General features: G+C 48.3%; 1 long non-coding RNA gene across 1 annotated transcript in view; it reads right to left on the reverse strand.

Moving 5' to 3' along the window:
- Nucleotides 1–13,353: 13,353 nt before the first annotated feature.
- Nucleotides 13,354–18,617, reverse strand: part of LOC135990740 (uncharacterized) — a 56,312-nt gene continuing 51,048 nt past the window's right edge. The window contains exon 4 of the long non-coding RNA XR_010606459.1: nucleotides 13,354–14,527. This is a non-coding gene — a long non-coding RNA (uncharacterized LOC135990740). The remainder of the gene's footprint in view (nucleotides 14,528–18,617) is intronic.

Consider the following 18,617-nt stretch of genomic DNA (forward strand, 5'->3'; position numbering starts at 1 on the left):
TCCCAGCCCAGCACTGCTAACTTAGCCCAGCAGGCACGCTCGGAGATTCCTGACAACTTCGGTAAGATTCCTCACATCCTTCCTTTTTTTTTTTTTTTTTTTTCACATGCTTTCCATTTTTCTGTTAAATTTCCTTGGAAAAAAGAAGAGTAAGGATGCCTTTTTGTTTCTGTGACTTGCACATGAGGATTCTGGAGGGAAGTACATTTATATTGCATAACTTTTTTTCCCCAGGGTAACCATTGCACATGCCCTTCCCGGGAGCATCCCTTCTCCCCTCAGCCATTAGGGCTTGTGTGAGCAGCCCAGACCCCCTGCTCTTCCTGGGTGGTTGGGTGCACAGTCTTTGTGCACAGCACGCAGCGCTCGGGGAGAGCACTTTGTAGGATCAATCAACTGTTTGGTGAAAGTGTCTTTAAAAGAAGTAATTGTGAGGACCTGCTGCTCTGCACCGGCTCTGGCTTGCTGGGGCTCTGGGGTGGGGCGTGCAGTCCAGAGCTGTGTGATTCCTGCCCAGGGATGGAGAGAAGGAAGTGCCAGAGTATGAAGAGGGATTCTGAAAGCTCCATAACATCTGTTGCCAACATCTTTTTTGAATCAGCCCTGCGTGGAGCCTGGGAGAGCCCTGTCGTCCTTGCGGGAGAGCTGGGCTGGCTGTGGGGCGGCTCTGTGTGGGATGGGGGACGGAGCTGCCGCCGGTGCTGGGGGAGCGAGGTGTAGGTGGTGGGGCTGCCGGCTGCTCCATGTCTTTGCCAGCACCTTGCTTTCCTTCTGTCCTGTGCTGGCCTGTCCCCTCATCCCTCTGTGAGGTGTCAAAATACCTCTATAGGGAACCAAGGAGCAAAACTGAGCCCTCCTTGCTCACCATACACGCTTAGGTCCCCAAATCCATAACACCAAAGAAAGCCTTGGGTGAAAAGGCAAGGAGCAAAGGCAGAAATCCCTCTCCTACACCCAAAATTCAGCATGATAGGCAGCCTGCTGGCAGCAGGAGGGACTGGCAGGGGAGACAGTGCTGTCCCACCACATGCCCTGAAGTGTGATGGCAGTGGCATGTCCCAGGGTGTAGGCAGAAAGCAAAAGAAACAGGCAATCATATGGGGAAAAGAGCCAATTTAACCTGCCTTGCTCCTCAGTCTTTGGTACACCCTCTTCGCTCCATTCAGTGTCACAGCCATGAGTGTCCTGTGCAGGGGGCATGTTTGGAGTGGATGGAGATGGTGGGGCGCACCCAGGTCCCTTGGCACGCAGGTGGTGTTGGGAGAAGATGAGGCTCAGCTGGAGGAGATACCTGCCCTGGATGTGCTCTGACCTCCAGAAGGTGAATTACCAAGTGGCCTTCTCCAAGCCGTGCCCTTCTCTTCCTTTGGTGACTCAAACTGAGCTCCTGCCAGCACTCTGTGGAGCAAGCTCCAGGGATGGCCAGGAAGGGCTGGAGCTGGGGGTGGCAGCGCGGGTTGAGATGGCATCCCGGACACGTGAAGTACGACCACACGCTGAATCCATCTAGTCACCCTGCTTCTCATGGCCCATCACCTCCTGTCTCCCACCTCCCCATTCCCAGTGGAGACCCCAGGGATGAGAACAGCTAATAGGACAAGGACAGCTAATGGGACAAGGACAGGTAATGAGGGGGAGTGGTGGGGCAAGAGGAGCAACAGGGGAGCAGATAAGTAATTTCTTTTAAGGGGTGGCTGGCTCTACCCGGGTAAAACCAGTGCAGTGCTGGCAGGTCCCACATTCAGATGGTCCCTCGGGGCGTTGCTGGAGCACGGTTCTCAGCTCCCCCTGTTACACTGCTGTTCTGGGGGAACAGCTGGCTGCTTGGCTCTTCTCCTCGCTTTTATAGTGGGAACCCGTACCTGTGCTTTGTAGGTATGTTGTGTATTTAAGTCTGGTCTTTACAAAGGGATTCACTATAGCAATCCCCTTCCCATGCCTGGAGTTCCATCTACCTGTGCTAGATGCGGTCCTGGGCTTCAAAGCCCACGAGGAGCCATGACCTGGTTTATTACACGGTCATAAAGCAATGGCCCTTCTCTCTTTCTGTATAAATAATAAATAGTAGTTATATTTGTAAATGGAGGCCTGCCAGAGACTTCGAGTGTGAGATGTGAGATTTACTCTGAATAAGTAAGAAGGATAAAAGAGTCCTGGTAGCTTTCTACCTGGCTGTGCAGCTGTGCTGAAACAGGCACCCTGCGGGTCAAAGGGAACCTGCTCCTGTTCTCCCCGGGTGCCACAACACTTTGCCTCTTAGCCCAGATATTAGTTACCAGGCAGCAAGGCTGTGAACGGCACAAATGTGCACTTTGCTTTTCAGATGCTATGAAAGGCAGAAGGATGCCAGATTAGATTTAGGAAAGCACAGATGGATGCATTGCCTTCTCAGGCCTTGCACTGTTCCTTAAAATCCTCTGTTGCTGTGGATGAAGACAGAAAGCACAGCTGTGGACAATCACAGCTGCAGAAGCATAATTGCAATTGCTGTCTGATAATTCTTGAGACTTGCAGCGAGTGACTACGCTACAAATGGAGAGTATATTGGAGCAGTGTATAAATAACACTGCAGACGAACTGAAAAAGAAACACCTCTAACCTTTTGGTGTTTACATTTCACTAAGGAAAAGATGCTCTGAGGCACCAACACAAGTTCAGCCTGAAGCCCAGATTTCCCCACTCTGGGATTTCAGGCACTTGGAAAGCACCTCTGAGGCAAAGTCCTCTGCCATGGCTTACCCTAAAGGCTGAGATGCCACCATAGCTCAGCTCTTGACCTTGTCACTGGCCAGAATTGCAGCACCAGTCCACTGCAGAAAATCCCACCAGTTCACATTGTATGTTCAAAGGGATGTTCAGCTTCTGGGGAGGTAGCAGGAAGGTGACAGCAGTGAAGTCTCATGCCAGTGTTGGGAACAACTGTGTTTCAGCAAAACCTCCCTCTAAACCCCATACACTGAGTAACAGATGGTACATCTGTTTCTATTTCCAGTATGATCTCAGTAATTACTTTTAAAGAATCTAGCATTCGGGGTTAATCAACATGATCTGAATTACAGTAAAGGTTCCTACACCAATGGAAAAATCCCGTGCAACTCCCTTTCCCCGAGTTATCCTCTTGGATAACAGTGTTTATCTTCTGCCTGAATTCTGCCCAAAGCCCCATGATCCCTGCAAAGCCAGGGCCTCTCTCCAAAGAGCTTCTGCCTCTTCTGGGTCTTCATCTATTTGACAAGGTAGACCTGCCAATAGTTGATTTTTCTGTTCAGTAGTCAAACTAAAAGCTCAACAAACATGATACAGGTCAAGCCCAAAACCCTCACAGGAATGGAAGGATGGATCCCCAAGCAGACCTTGTCTTCAGCCACAAGGCTTATGAAGAAAAGCTATGCCCACTCTACTCCACTGCCTATGACACAGGCTCAAAGCGCACAACACGCAAGTTTGAAACCCTTCTGTTTCTCATACAGTGAAAGATTTTAAAAAAGGTTTACTAGAAGTGATACCACACCCGGCGTGTGAGGCAGCACTGGAGGCACGTTGGGGCTGGAGCACAGCAAGGCAGGAGACTGGTGTAGCCTGGCCATGCCTACACTGCTCAACAGAAGCAGGCCAGTGCAGAGCGGTCCTGCTGGGCTTGGAGGCACCGCACCTGGAGCTTGCTCCCTCATGAGAAAATTTGTCTTAGAAGCAGCTACTTTGAGTGAACCAAACCTGAGCCTCAGAGTTCACAGAGTCTAGCAGAGAATGAACAGAAGTCCAGGGCTGGAGCCCAGCCCCTCTTCGCTGGCGATGCAGACAGGCCTGTCAGATGTGCTTACACTGTCAGAAACAACTCCTCAGCTGACTTGTGGGTCCTCATCCTTGATTGTCCCCATTGCCTCATAGAATCATAAAACAGTTGGGGTTGGAAGGGACCTTCAAAGGTCACCTAGTCCAACCCCCCTGCAATGAGCAGGGACATCTTCAACTAGACCGGATTGCTCAGAGCCCCATTCTTTCTTAGGTCCATGTGCACAACACACAGGGCCGAGCTGAGCTGGGATCAAGTGCCATGTCATGCAGCCAAGGCCAACCTACCTCATGTGAGCCGACCCTGAGCAGTGCGGACACGACCGCTCTCAACCATTACCTTCTGGCTTCCAGGCCAGCTCTCTGGGGCAGGCAATTTGCTCGTGTAGATACTCCTGCTCTATCTGGTCTAATAAACAGTGTAAATCATTTATACAACATTATAACCCAAGCAGGAGGGTTAGGAGACCCCTGTTGCAGGCTCTCCCACAGCCTGTGTTCTGGCCACAGCCTGAAGATGCAGCACATGCCAGTTAAATCCTCACTCTGGCTTAGGCAGAGAAGGCCTCCTATGTCTCCCGCCAGTGTGACTTGTCTTGACTTTCTTGTGAGATCAGCTTCAAAAAAACGTCAGAACGCTTCTCTTCAGAAATATCCAAGCAAGCCATTTTGATGTTTCTGATTTTATGGATTGAATCCGATGAATGGATTGCACGCCAATTTGCAGATAGTTTTTGATCAACCAGAAATTGTGCTTTTCAGTGAATAAACCGTTCTTCGGAAATCACTGGCTCTGCTTGGACCCTCCTTCCCACTGCCGCAGGAGAGGGCAGGGATGTTGTAGGTCATGCTCAGTGTTCGGATCAGTTCTGCTCTGACTCTAATGGAACCACCAGCTGGTCTCACCCGCTGCCAGCTCTTCTGCTTGGAGACACCAAGGATCTCCAGTAATCTTCATCTCTTGCTGTGGGCAGCTTCTTCCTCAGCCACTCCTCTCCTGCTGCTGTCAGAACAGCCATGTCAAGATTTGGTTACAAAACTTAATTTCCATATCGAGAATTTTTAGCTACTGCCATTGGTGTTTGTATGTCCTCGCTTTCAGGACATGAATCTTCATGATCCCATCAGGTTATTCCATCTATGGTCTCTTATATTTTAAATGCCCACTTAGGGACAAGTACAAACACAGCAATGGTAATTTTTGTTATCAGGACACGGCAATGGGTCTCCATGGGCGGCTTAGCTGAGAATGGCCACACGTCCTCCGAGGACACATTACTCGGCCCTGATTTTTTGCTGCCTCTGTCACCATATGCACCAGCATCGGTCAGCAAGGTCACACAAAGCCCACTGGAGCCATGAGAGGCCATTAAAATGGCAGCCTGGCACTTGTAGGGCAAGCACTGCCTGTGAGGGGTGAAAGCCACATGTTCACAGTTGTGGTCCTTTTAAAGTTGCTTTAACAGGAATTTCATGGTGCAGAGCTTGCAGCAGTAGCCAACAGGCATGGCAGTGTCCAGGCTCTGCTCTGAGATCTTCAAGAAGCCTCTGGGAGTGGTGGAGGACTCCTGGAGCCCTTTGGGGACCAGCTGGGTGCTGCTGTGGTTGGGGATGCTGCAGCCTCCAATGGGGCCTGGCCAGCTCCTGCGGTGTCAGTGGCCTCTGTCCAGGTTGAGCTCCCAAGGGACTGTGCAGGTCCACAAGGTTGGAGCTGAGGGACACGGGGGAACCTCTTGCCAGGGTCAGGGAGATGCTCAGCTGCCCTCAGCAGCACTGGAGGAGGTGGTGAGTGGCAGCAGTGGGAGACTCACTGCTGTGGGGGACAGAGACCCCCATCTGCTGACCCAGCCTGGCATCTAAGGAGGTTTGCTGCTTGCTGGGGCTCTGGTTCTGCTTTTCCATGGTGCCACCAATGAGGCAGCCAGAAGAGACTTGGAGTGCATCAAGCACTACATGTCTCTGGGGATGAGGGCCCAGGGCAGGGGATCTTAGCGTTTTTCTCCTCGATCCTGCTGTTGATCGGGAAGGGCTTCAGGAGGAGTGGATGGATTCTGTGGTGCAACTACTGTTTGTACAGCTGTTGTTGACAACAAGGATTTGGTTTTTATGACTGTGGAACCTTCTTGGAAGATTGCTGGAAAGGGATGGGATCCACCTCACCAAATGGGACAAAAGTGGGCCAGCAGACTGGCCAGCCTGCAGGGGAATAACTTCATCATAGGAACAATGGGGGAGGGAGTTGGCGACCCATCATCAGGCAAGAAAGTTCTGCACCACATTGGCAAGGAAAAGGTTCAGTGTGATGTGGACAAGACAGATATTATAATTAACAAAATAGAGCTGAAAGGGGTGAACCTCAAGACTATGCACATAGTTGAGGAAGTGCCTATGAGAGAACTTTATGGTGGAAGCTCTCATACCTCTTCTGGGAAATCAACATGATGCTCTGAAGTGCCTGTACCCTAATGCACATGGCAGGGGGAACCAACAGGACAAATTAGAGGTTTGTGTGCCACTGCAGGGCTACAGTCTCATCAGGATTGTGAGTCATGGTGGAATAGCTCACTGCTTTGGATGCTGCCAAGGATGGACAAAGGCTCTACAGGAAGGATAGGCTGGGAAGGCAAAGGGAGGAATGCCCTGGATTTGAAGGAACAGTGGGAATGCATGGAGCTCTTGGATGGATGAGAAACCAGCTGAGAGCTTATGGTTCAGGATAAGTGGGCAGACAACCACGGGTGACATCGTTGTGGATGTCTGCTGTAGATCACTTGATCAGAAAGAAGAAGTAGTTGAGCCTTCTTGAGGCAACTGAAGGAAGCCTCATGTTTGCAGGCTGATGAGTACATGAGAGGCTTCAACCACCCCAATATCTGCTGTAAGGGCAACACACAAAGGCACAAGCAATTCAGGAGGCATCTGGAGTACACCGATGATAACTTTCTGACACAGGTGACCGAAGAGACAACGAGGGGAAATGATCTGCTGGACCTCAGAATCACAAACAAGGAAGAAATGGTCAGGAATGTGAAGGCTGCGGTGGCCTTGGCTGCAGTGACCATAAGATTATGGAATTCAGGATCCCGAGAGGAAGGTGCATGACAAAGAACAGGGACACAACCCTGGGTTTCAGGAGAGCATGCTTTACTCTCTTCTGATTGCTGCTGGGAAGAATCCTATGGGATACAGCCCTGGAGATAAGAAATGTCCAGAGGAGCTCATTGTTTTTCAGAGATCACCTTCTGTAAGCTCAACAATGGTCTATGCCCAGATGCAGGACATCAAACAAAGGCAGCAGGAGGCCTGCATGGATGAACAAGGAGGTTCTGACAAAACTTAAACTCAAAAAAGCACATAAGGGTGCAAGCAGGGTCAAGTAACCTTAGGGATAATATAACACTATTGGAGTGTGCAGGGAGGGGGTTAGGAAAGCCAAAGCCCACCTGGTGAGGGACATGAAGAGCTTCTATGATTAGAAAATGTGGGCCTGCTACTGCATGGGGAAGAGGGGACCTGGTCATACATGACATGGAGAAGGCTTAGGTAGTGAGGACAAGAAGCTGATTGGATGAAGTCATTATATTTTTATGAAGGGGAATCCATGTTTAACCAACTCAACAGCCTGCTATGATGAGATGACTGGCTTGGTGGATGAGGGAATAACAGTAGATATTGTTTATCTCAACTTTAGCGAGGCTTTTGACACCGTCTCCCATGACATCTGCATAAGCAAGATGATGACGTATGGACTAGATATGTGGACAGTGAGGTGGATGGAAAGCTGGCTGAACTACCAGGCACTAGAGGAGTACACCGGGGTCAATAATGGGTCCAATACTATTTAATGTCTTCATTAATGACCCGCATGATGGGACAGACCGCGCTCTCGGCAAGTTTGCAGATGAGGAGGTAAGGAGGGATTGATGTACCAGTTGCCTGTGGCACCATTCATGGGAACCTCAGCTAGCCGGAGAAATAGGATAACAGTGATCTCATCAAACTTAACACAGGGAAAAGTCCCGCTCCTTGGAAGGAATAACCCCATACACCAGTACACACTGGGAGGTGACTGGGCTGACAAGCAGCTTTGCAGAGAGGACCTGATGCTCCTGGTGGACAAGCTGACCGTGAGCAGCAATATGTGCTTGTGGTAAAGCAGTACAGTGGCCTCCTAGGCTGCACTAGGAAGAGTGTCACCAGGGGGAAGGTGATCCTTCCCCTCTACTCAGCACTGGTGAGATGTATCTAGGGTGCTGTTCCAGTTCTGGGCTCCCCAGTAGAAGAGACATGGATGTACTGGAGTGAGTCCCTTGAAGACAACTAAGTGATTGGGGAAACAGACATATGAGGAAAGGCTCAGAGAGCTGGGGTTGTTGAGCCTTGAGAAAAGAAGGCTCAGGGAGGATCTTACCAGTGTGTTTAAATTAGGAAACATTTCTTCATGGAAAGGGTTGTCAGGCATTGGAACAGGCTGCCCAGGGAAGTGGTGCAGTCACCATCCCTGGAGGTGTTTAAAAGACACATAAATGAGGCTCTTGAGGACATGGTTTAGTGCAATGTTTAAGTTATGGTTGAACTCAATGATCTTAAGGGTCTCTTCCAACCAAAATGATTCTATGATTCTAAAATACCTGATGTTGGGAGAGAGCAAAGAAGATGGAGCCAGGCTCTTCTCTGTGGTGCTCAGTGACACAACAACAGGCAATGAGCACAAACTGAATTACTTTTTTACTGTGAGGGTGGCTGAACAACAGAAGAGGTTGTCCAAAGAGGTTTTGAAGTCTCTATTCTTGGTGATACTTAAAACCTCACTAGACATGGTCCTGGTCAACCAGCTTTGGCTGACCCTGCTTGAGCAGGGAGCTTGGCCTAGACGATCTCCAGAGGTCCCTTCCAACATCAACCAATGCAGTGATTCTGCGGGGTTTTTTAAATCTCCAGCATAAAGCACAGTTATTTTCAACTATTCCATCAGTTCTCATCTCAGTACAGGAAATTTGGCTTCCAAGCCCAGCAGCACATTTACCAAACCAGTGAGGCCAGAGTTCCAGGAGAGCTTTGACAACCTAGCAAACCAAAGAAGGACAAAATGTGCCATGCAAGTCAGATGTTTCTACTGCAACAACCATATGATTGAAAGTTTCTCAAACAAAACCATTTGCTGTCAGGACAGTGTGGAGCCAAGTCAGTGGGATTCAAGTTTTTAGAGTTAATTTTGAAAAATGCCAGGAGTTACTTAGTGCCACCCAGTGTTGGCAACTAGAAAAAAAGAAGGTTAAGTATGGTTACAAGTGGGTGTAGCCCAGCAAAACAGGAAAAAAAAATCCCTGCTCTTTCTTTCTGTATCAGGGGTGAGGCCCAGGAGACACACGTCCTGCAGCCAAAATGGGGCTTAGCTGTCTTGTTAAAAAAAACTTCCACCTTTTATAAACACTTTTCAAAGCAGGTAATCAGTTTGAGATGTAGATGGCCTCTTCTGTCACAAGACTCACTCGGCTAGTCTGACATCAGTCTAGAGAGAAAGCTGTGCTGACTTTTCTGGTTAGATGTTCAGAAATTTAGATGAGAAACTACGTAAGAGGTGTCTCTTTCCCAGGATAAACAGAGTACAGTTAAAACATTACGCTTTCTCTCCCTTTACCACAGATACTGCATATGACCTGCCTTTGCCTTGAAGTTTTTTAAATTATACAGGACCTCACGTATATCAGACATGGAAATAAATACTCTTCCAGTTACGATCTTTGGATGACTGAATAATTGCACTTACACGCTTGTCCTTCAAAGAACTATATAAAGCCAGTTAAGTATCACGGTCCCATTTAACAAACATGGAAAGTGAGGTGCAGAGCAGGCGCTGTCCTCCCCATCGCAGCAGAGAGCTGGGCCCTGGCCAGGAGGGGATGGAGGGGACACGGAACCCAGAACCTGAATGGGAAAGAGGGCAAGGGGAAAGCAAGGGACTGAGATGCCTCAAACGCACCAGACATTGAGGAGGTGAGGGCATCCCAGGGTTGTGGTTTCACCTGTAGTGGCAATGGCAGATAAATCCTCCTTCTAGCATTTTGGGCTCCTTTACTCTGCCCTGAAGTGGTCTGGTTGCCCAGAGGAAAAACAAACAAACAAAAAAGACAACAGTGGTTTGAGCAGTTCTCTGCTGGTTCTTTATTTCAGCCCCTAGAAGACAGAGGGCCAAAGGGAGACTGGCACAGGAGTTTATCTCAGATTGATACAACAAAAAAATAATAGCAAAGTGAAGGCTGGTTGCCCTCTGAAGCAACCTCACCTCCACGAGGTGCCACGCTGGTTATTGGTGTTTCTGGGTGGGAGGGGTCCCTACTGGCATTTTAGCCATCTCCCAGTCGCACAGCTGATCCCTTGGATTTGTGCCTGCTGACAACACGCTCCCTTTCTCACTTACCTTTCACTGTGGGCTGGGAAACAGGCCAGGTGGTGCAGCCACAGCTCACGTGCTGAAAACTCCTGTTCTGAGGCCAACACTCAGGGTGGTTTTTTCTTTTCTTGCCAGTCCCGCGAGGTTCCTGGAGGACCTGGGAACTGGACTGGCTCTGTTGGTTCCCATAGGAAGATCTCTGTGGTCATTAACTACATCTGCACATCTTACCAGGGCCCCACATGTCCTAGGTGCTCTCCACAGCTAAGAGATTCCCAGTCCCCCTCCCACAGAGCTCACAGTTTAAAATCCAAGGTGGAAAATGACTAATTCCTGTGATGACTGCTCAGCCCATGTCTCAGGAATTTGTCGAAAAGTGCGTTTTCCCAAAGAGGGGCCACAGGACACATTAAGCACAGAAATATTTGGGTGGAAGAAGGAGACCAGGCAAATACAGCATTGATGGGAAAAAAAAATAACCATGTGTATCCTCCTAGTTAGGAAGGTTTACAAAAAAGGTTTGCAATGAGAGACAGTCCCTGCTCTAGAGGCTTTACAGTCCCAGTGATCAGGATGAAATAGCAGGAAGGGGAAAGGCAGAACCAGGAGACCTGGGAGCCCCTGCGTTACACAGAGCAACTCTGCTCCGTTTGCAGGTCCGAGGCATTTTTAAACCTATAAATACCCTGGGGATGTTAATGATGCCATTAATCTCCGTTGGCTGCTGTCCCAGCTATTTTCAGTGGCGAGGTTATCTTGCCTCTCCCGGCAAAAGTAGGTCTTGAGAGGAGGGTTGGGCGAGCGGTGGGGATGGATCCTGTGCTGCTGAATATAATGATAACAATGCTGGCCAACCTTTTATTTTATCTTCTGCAACGAGCTCAAGAAGTAGAGACATTTGCTAAGTAATATTACAAAAGAGTTGTTCACACTCTGGTCCCAGGTGACATTTGGATATTATAGCTATTAGGACTCATTCTCCTGAAGCATTCAGTGGCATAGGGACACAGTTTCCCTGTCTTCTCAGAGAGCACCCACTGGTTTATGTTCTTTGTGTTGCTTAGTTAATTTTCCCAAATTCTTAATACCTGTAGCGGTCTAGATGCCACTTCCTGATAACATATCAACTATGAAAAATTAAGATAAAATTGCATGTTTTTCCTACCTTAACAATGACAATTTGAAGGCAATGTCAGCGATTTCTCTGTGGAAGATCCATCCCCCTTTACCTGGTTTGAAGCTCACAAACAATGTGACCTGTTGTCCATCCAGAACTCCTATGAAGTGCATTTAATTTAGTTGGGTTTTGCTGTTTTGCCTCAATTATATCCACCAGACAATCTGAAAGCACTGTTAACACTACAGCTTCTATGCTGCAACTGCTGTCTCCCCTCTTTTAGGGGTCATGCAGAATATGGACATTTTGAGGTCTCTGGAGGCCTGGGCGGCGTGTGCACGGCATTGGGATGCAAGGTTTGGTGCTGTGTATGGTCATGGTGGCAAGCAGAGACTTAACTGGATCCCGCGCCGGGTCTGTGAAGGGAGCTGCGGACTCACGTGCTGATGGCAAGACCTGAGACACCAACCCCAGCACTGTCCTACTGTGCAATGGACAGGGAGTTTCCTCCCCACCTTAATGAGCCCATACAGTGTTAAGTCATTTTTGCAATGCTTTTCAAAAGGTCCCTTTCTGGTCCCTATTGCTCATCACTGGCCCTTTGGGGTGCCTGGCAGCCCCACTGCTCACCCAGGACGCTGCCCTTTTGGACGTGGTGATGCCGTGCAGCAATGAGAGGGCACCGCAACAGCCCTTTGGCTCCGCAAAGATGTCTGTCAGTGACATCTCCAGCAGCTTTGGCAGACTTGGTGCAGTTATTATCAACTCCTAATAGCTACTTGCAGACTTTGCTGGGTAGTTGCCAGGATGGGAATTTTCTTTGTCAATTGAATTTCATCAGTTGGGTTTGCTTGCCACACATTAGTTTGTCACGTTTAGAGATATAGCCATATAAATCCTATTTGTATAAAGCGGAGCAATATCAATCTCAGTAGAGAAGTGGGGAATAAAGCTCCTCAAAATCCCAGTTTCACTCCTGGTATTTTGTGTCTGGAGAAACAGCATATCTGATAAGAAACCAGCTTGCAACTGCAATCTGGCACAAGACACGCAGAAATACTCCAGAGAGATTTAACATTCACCTTGACAGAGTAATCAACTTGTCAAGCAAAGGAAGTCATCGCGGCCAGAGTGGTTATGGAAAGTAACTAATACTCTCCATCTGCAACATCAGACCATTAAGGCTTTAAAATATTACAGGAGAAGAGAACTGAAATGTTGAAGAAGAAAACATATATACAGAAGCGGAGACATTATCAACATATAAGGGCCAGAGAAATGGAAAAGAAATGCCAGAAATGTTTCATGTCGGCCCCAAATGAATAACAGCCTCAAATTAAGTGGTTAAGGCTTGTTGCATATGGTAAAAATACAGGCTAAGCCAAGCAAACCATCTCAGGCTAGTAGCACAGAAGAAATTACTTCCCTAGAGCAAAAAAGGCATCTGTTTGTTTATTTCAGTTATGAAAATGTCCTTGTCAGATGTCATCAGCGCTGAGCTCTCTCTAGGCAGGTCACTTACCTTCTCCCCACTCCAGAGACCTGTAAACCGCTGCACCCCAATCCATGACGCATCTACTCATCCCGAGCAGCCATCCCCGCTCTTCCCAGGAGAGCTGAGCTCCCTGAGAGGGGTCAGTAGGTACAGCCCTCTCTATGCCTGGAAAATCCTGCCACAGAAAAGCATGGCTGCTAGCAGTAACACTGGAAGAGATCCCTGCGCTTCCCTGAAGCCCCACCTGCACAGAATCACTCTGCAGGGTTACATTAAAAGTGCCTTTAATGGCAATACCAGCTAAAATAATTCCTTCCTGCTGACCCCACTGCTCACTCGCCTCAGAGCGCAGCTCCTGCCAGCACAGCCCTTCCTGCCACTGGGAGGGGAGTGCTGAGGACCTGGGCCCAGAACTGACCAGTCTTAAATAAAATCCAGCAAAAACTTGTTGCTGCTTAGAAAAAACACCAAACAAATCAAAACCCCTAACTCAGGGAATTTCCTGCTGGGAACACTGATGACAAAGTGATGCACTGCAGCTTGGAGGTAGGAGCAGCTAGAGCAGGGATGGGCATTGCTGCCGGGGGTTTGCCTCAAGCTATGGTCAGTGTTTCCACGTTTCCAGAAGGAGGCAGAGCAGGGTGACAGTGTCTCAGATGGGCACCAGCTGTAGCAGGGTGGGAGAGCTGAGCCCTGCACCGAGGCTTAAACACAACAATGCCCGCATCCACTGCCTGGCAGCACTGGCATCTCCAGGAAGGATCCACACCTGATCTGCACAAGACATTTCAGAGACCAGCTGAAAGCACTTGTTTTTCACATCAGTCACAGGAATGTGAAATTCTCTCTTGTTAATGTTGACAATTAACTTTTATGTTTACCTGGGAAAATTGGTGCTGGTGTCATTCCTCCAGAAGCCTTGGGCACACAGCAGTGGGGGCCTATTGCTGCCTTCTGTAGGACCAGGATGATGCTGTACTGCCCGGGCAAGAAAATGAAGTTGCTCCCCTGGTCCTAAGTGAGTGCTGGACAGACTACAGGATTCAAGAACACTGGAAATGACCACAGCTATATAAACCTGGCATTTCAGCATGCCTCTGAAGCAGCAGAGCCTCCTAATGCTGCCGGTCTGAAGGGGCTACTTTAGCTAGTTTGGGTTTCTCGGTGTCCTGGAGGAGACATTAGACAGTTGTGAGATTCAGTCTCTAATTAGGTCCCTGTAGTGGTAAGATTGCTTCCTTTATAATGACCCAGCGGGAACGGGTACTTTATCCTCTGTATTCAAATTTTTGTTTCTTTTACCCTTGTTTTCTCCCCAAAGCCCAGAGTCTCCCAGTCCACTGGACAACAGCTGCAAAGGCCTTTGACATTCACTTTAAGGATGTTTCTTTTCAGCTGCTTCACGTTTCCTTTTGACAAACTCTTCTAGAGATATGGACTTCAACTGATGAATTACTTCGCGGCTGGACCACTTGCTTAGTCTTTTTAATCCAGCACTGTTTTGAATCTTGATTAGATGGTTTGATTTTTAAATCTCATAGAGCCTCTAAGTCCCAGCTGTCCTGTCGCACACCGTGACCCAGAGATGGTTCTTGGTTACGCGCAGCAGCAGCCATGGGCAGTACACAGGCATCAGGTGTTAGGGGGGACTCCACCGCTCCACTAGGTAGCAAACCAGCAAATTATCCAGAGGAAATAGTTCAGTTCACAGGGAAAATTATTTGGATAGCTGGAAAAGAAAGAGTCTTACTAATTCAAGTGTATGTGAAAAATGATGCAATGCAACATGCACCACATTTCACAAGCATCTTGCACAAGTGACATTACACAAATGCACCTTTCTCCACTTTTTTCCAGATCCTCTTTTCTGTTTCTAGCTACTGAGCTTATCCTTAGCAATGAACAGAAGCCCAGAATTTCAGATTAGGATCCTTATTTGAGGTCCTACGTAAGATTAGTCTGATTTGTGTAGATTCTGCCCTCTCAAGTCCCATGACACTTATAGGGTCTGCAGGTGTTCAACTGTTGTGATGCTCAGGTCATTTCTATTTTGGCAGCTAACTGTGGTTTTAGGCACCTGATTTTTAGTCATTTGACTTCTGATTCTAAAATTTTGGCCTGAAGGTAAGCAGGAAACTGGAATTTGTAGCCCAGAGCCCAAGAACACACTAGTCATGTAGTTGCCCGAGTTCAGGCTGAAATGCCAATGCACATGGAGGTTCTTCACTTGTCAGAAGATTTAAAACAAAACAGGAAGTTATTAATATCAGAGCCTGAACCAACTTGAGAGTCAAACGATATCAAACAGAAGGTGTCTCCTCTTTTTCCTGTTTACCTCTTGCTATTTTAGTAGCCAGGGGAGATGAAGAGTCAAAGAGTTTCTCAACTTGGTGCTACAAGGCAGGGAAATAGAACCAGCAGACTGTACAACATCACAGTAAAGATACGGCGTCTCTCTCCTCAATACTTTAAAGCTTTTGCTGTACTTTTAAACAAATAGGCAACCTGCTTTGAAATGATGGGGTGGAAGATGAAAAAATAATGCAGTGCAACAGCATGCAGGAGTTTAGACACAGTGAAAAATGAAACTACAGGGGAGGGTAAAAGGCTGGCTTGGTACAATTATCTTAGGAAAATACTGGAACTAAAGAACTTTCTCCTTAGAAAGTGTCATTTGATTTTTAATTAACACAGGTCATTAGGACTACAGTTCCATGTTGTGTCTGCATGATGGTTTATCAAAGCAGGACCAAATTACTGACAGGGTCCTGGGGGGAAGCTCTAAGGTAAAGGAAAAATTAGGTACATGCCAGCATACCATTACAGCCTATAGAAATCAGCAAAAATTGCTGGAGTCCTGGACCAGCCTCATCACACCAGTGCAGCACATGCCTGATAGTGCTTAGCCCTCTGTTTTCACTGCTGCCAAACACAGTATTTTCTTCCCAACAAAGACAACTTGAAAAACTACCTTTTCTAAAAGGGAACTGGACATAGTCCCTCCTTGAAAGGTGAGACTAAGCAGGAAACACTGTACTGAGATCAGGCAGCAAGGGCAAAAAAGGACAGCGAACCTGTCAGGATGCGGGCTTGGTGGCTGCTGGACCTCTCCTGTGTTCCATCAGCTGCCGTGGAGGCAACGGGGCCAGGGAGCTGAGTCCACAGCCCCAAAATTCTCAGAGCAAGAGACTCATGGTGGGCCCAGAAAAACTGGCACCAAACAAGAAATTAGAGGCAAAACCCAAGACTATTTATTTGTTTGGGCTTAAAACTGGGCAGGTGATACTTCCGAGTGTAGCTTGGCTTTTCTTTAAAAAACACAAAACACTTTAACACTGGCAGTAGATGTATCAGCTCCCTTGGAAAGGTTTCCATTCCCCTGGGGAAGCAGGAGATGTGGGGACTCATTTACTGGGCTCTTTCAGTCTTTCAGATTTATCTGAATGTTTGGGCCTGTTTCTTTTTTTCCCATCCTATCTTGCTGAGCCACTCACAACCGTGTGAAATAAATTCCTAGGAATGGATCACTCCCACATTGCCCTATGCCTCTCGATTTACACCAGAAAAACACTGTTTGTACCTGCAGAAGATTAAAAAAAAAGTATATAGGTGCATCTTCTTTTCTGTCCTTGATAAGGCTTCAGCTGCAAACACAAGCCAAGAGTCACACCATTTTCTTTCTGCTGGGGTTGCAGATGTTGGACAAAAACATCACAGATTTCATTGCTACCTCAAGGAAATCTGCTGCAAATGACTTGCAGGGTCACGGAATGACAGAATCACAGAATGTCAGGGATTGGGAGGGACCTTGAAAGATCATCCAGTCCAATCCCTCCGTTGGAGCAGGAACACCTAGGTGAGGTTACACAGGAAGGTGTCCGGGCAGGTTTTGAATGTCTCCAGAGAAGGAGACTCCACAACCTCCCTGGGCAGCCTGTTCCAGTGTTCCGTCACCCTCACTGAGAAGAAGTTTCTTCTCATATTCAACTGGAACCTCCTGTGTTCCAGTTTGTACCCATTGCCCCTTGTCCTACCATTGGTTGTCACCAAGAAGAGCCTGGCTCCATCCTCGTGACACCCACCCTTTATGTATTTATAAACATTAATGAGGTCGCTCCTCAGTCTCCTCTTCTCCAAGCTAAAGAGCCTCAGCTCCCTCAGCCTTTCCTCATACGGGAGATGCTCCACTCCCTTCATCATCTTCATTGCCCTGCACTGGACTCTCTCCAGCAGTTCCCTGTCCTTCTTGAACTGAGGGGCCCAGAACTGGACACCATATTCCAGATGAGGTCTCACCAGGGCAGAGTAGAGGGGAAGGAGAACCTCTCTCGACCTACTAACCACACCCCTTCTAATACACCCCAGGATGCCATTGGCCTTCTTGGCCGCAAGGGCACAGTGCTGGCTCATGGTCATCCTGCTGTCCACCAGGACCCCCAGGTCCCTTTCCCCTACACTGCTCTCTAATAGGTCATTCCCCAACTTGTACTGGCACCTGGGGTTGTTCCTGCCCAGATGCAAGACTCTACACTTGCCCTTGTTATATTTCATTAAATTTTTCCCCGCCCAACTCTCCAGCCTGTCCAGATCTCGCTGGATGGCAGCACAGCCTTCTGGTGTGTCAGCCACCCCTCTCAGCTTGGTGTCATCAGCAAACTTGCTGATAATGCACTCAATTCCCTCATCCACGTCATTGATGAATATATTGAATAATACTGGCCCCAGAACTGACCCTTGAGGCACTCCACTAGATACAGGCCTCCAACCAGACTCTGCCCCATTGACCACAACTCTCTGGCTTCTTTCCTTCAGCCAGTTCGCGGTCCACCTCACTACCCGATCGTCCAGTCCACACTTCCTCAGTTTAGCTGTGAGGATGCTACGGGAGACAGTGTCAAATGCTTTACTGAAATCAAGATAGACCACATCCACTGCTTTGCCATCATCTAGCCACCTGGTTATGTCTTCATAAAAGTCTATGAGGTTGGTCAAGCATGACTTCCCCTTGGTGAAGCCATGTTGACTGCCCCTAATGACCCTCTTATCCTTGATATGTCTTGAGCTGGCACCAAGGATAAGTTGTTCCATCACTTTCCCAGGGATGGAGGTGAGGCTGACCGGTCTATAGTTGCCCGGGTCCTCCTTCTTGCCCTTTTTGAAGACCGGAGTGACATTTGCTTTCTTCCAGTCCTCAGGCACCTCTCCCGTTTCCCAAGACTTGGCAAAGATGATGGAGAGTGGTCCAGCAATGACTTCAGCCAGCTCCCTCAGCACCCGCGGGTGCATCCCATCTGGACCCATGGATTTATGGATGTCCAGATTGCTTAATTGCTCCCTAACCCAGTCCTCATCAACCAAGGCAGACTCCTCCATTGCCCTGCCTTCCTCTGGGGCCTCAGGGGTACGGGGCTCCTCAGGACAGCCCCCGGCAGAGTAGACAGAGACAAAGAAGGCATTCAGTAATTCTGCCTTCTCTGTATCTTCTGTCACCAGGGCACTCACCTCATTCATCAGTGGGCCTACATTGCCTCTGGTGTTAGTTTTATCTGCTATGTATTTGAAAAAGCTCTTTCTGTTGTCCTTGATCCCTCTCGCAAGGTTTAACTCTAAGGACGCCTTAGCTTTCCTAGTTGCCTCCCTACATCCTCTGACAACAGCCTTATATTCTTCCCAAGTGGCCAGCCCCTCCTTCCATGATCTGTAAACTCTCCTCTGGTAAGATTCGTTACCTAGAGCACTGATGCAAGTGGCATATTCCTCACAGGAAGGCCCAGCAGTCAGCTGCCCCCCCAAAAAGGCATCTTTTCTCCCATTGAGGC

The sequence above is a fragment of the Caloenas nicobarica genome, chromosome 1 (genome assembly GCF_036013445.1).
Source record: "Caloenas nicobarica isolate bCalNic1 chromosome 1, bCalNic1.hap1, whole genome shotgun sequence".
NCBI lineage: Eukaryota > Metazoa > Chordata > Aves > Columbiformes > Columbidae > Caloenas > Caloenas nicobarica.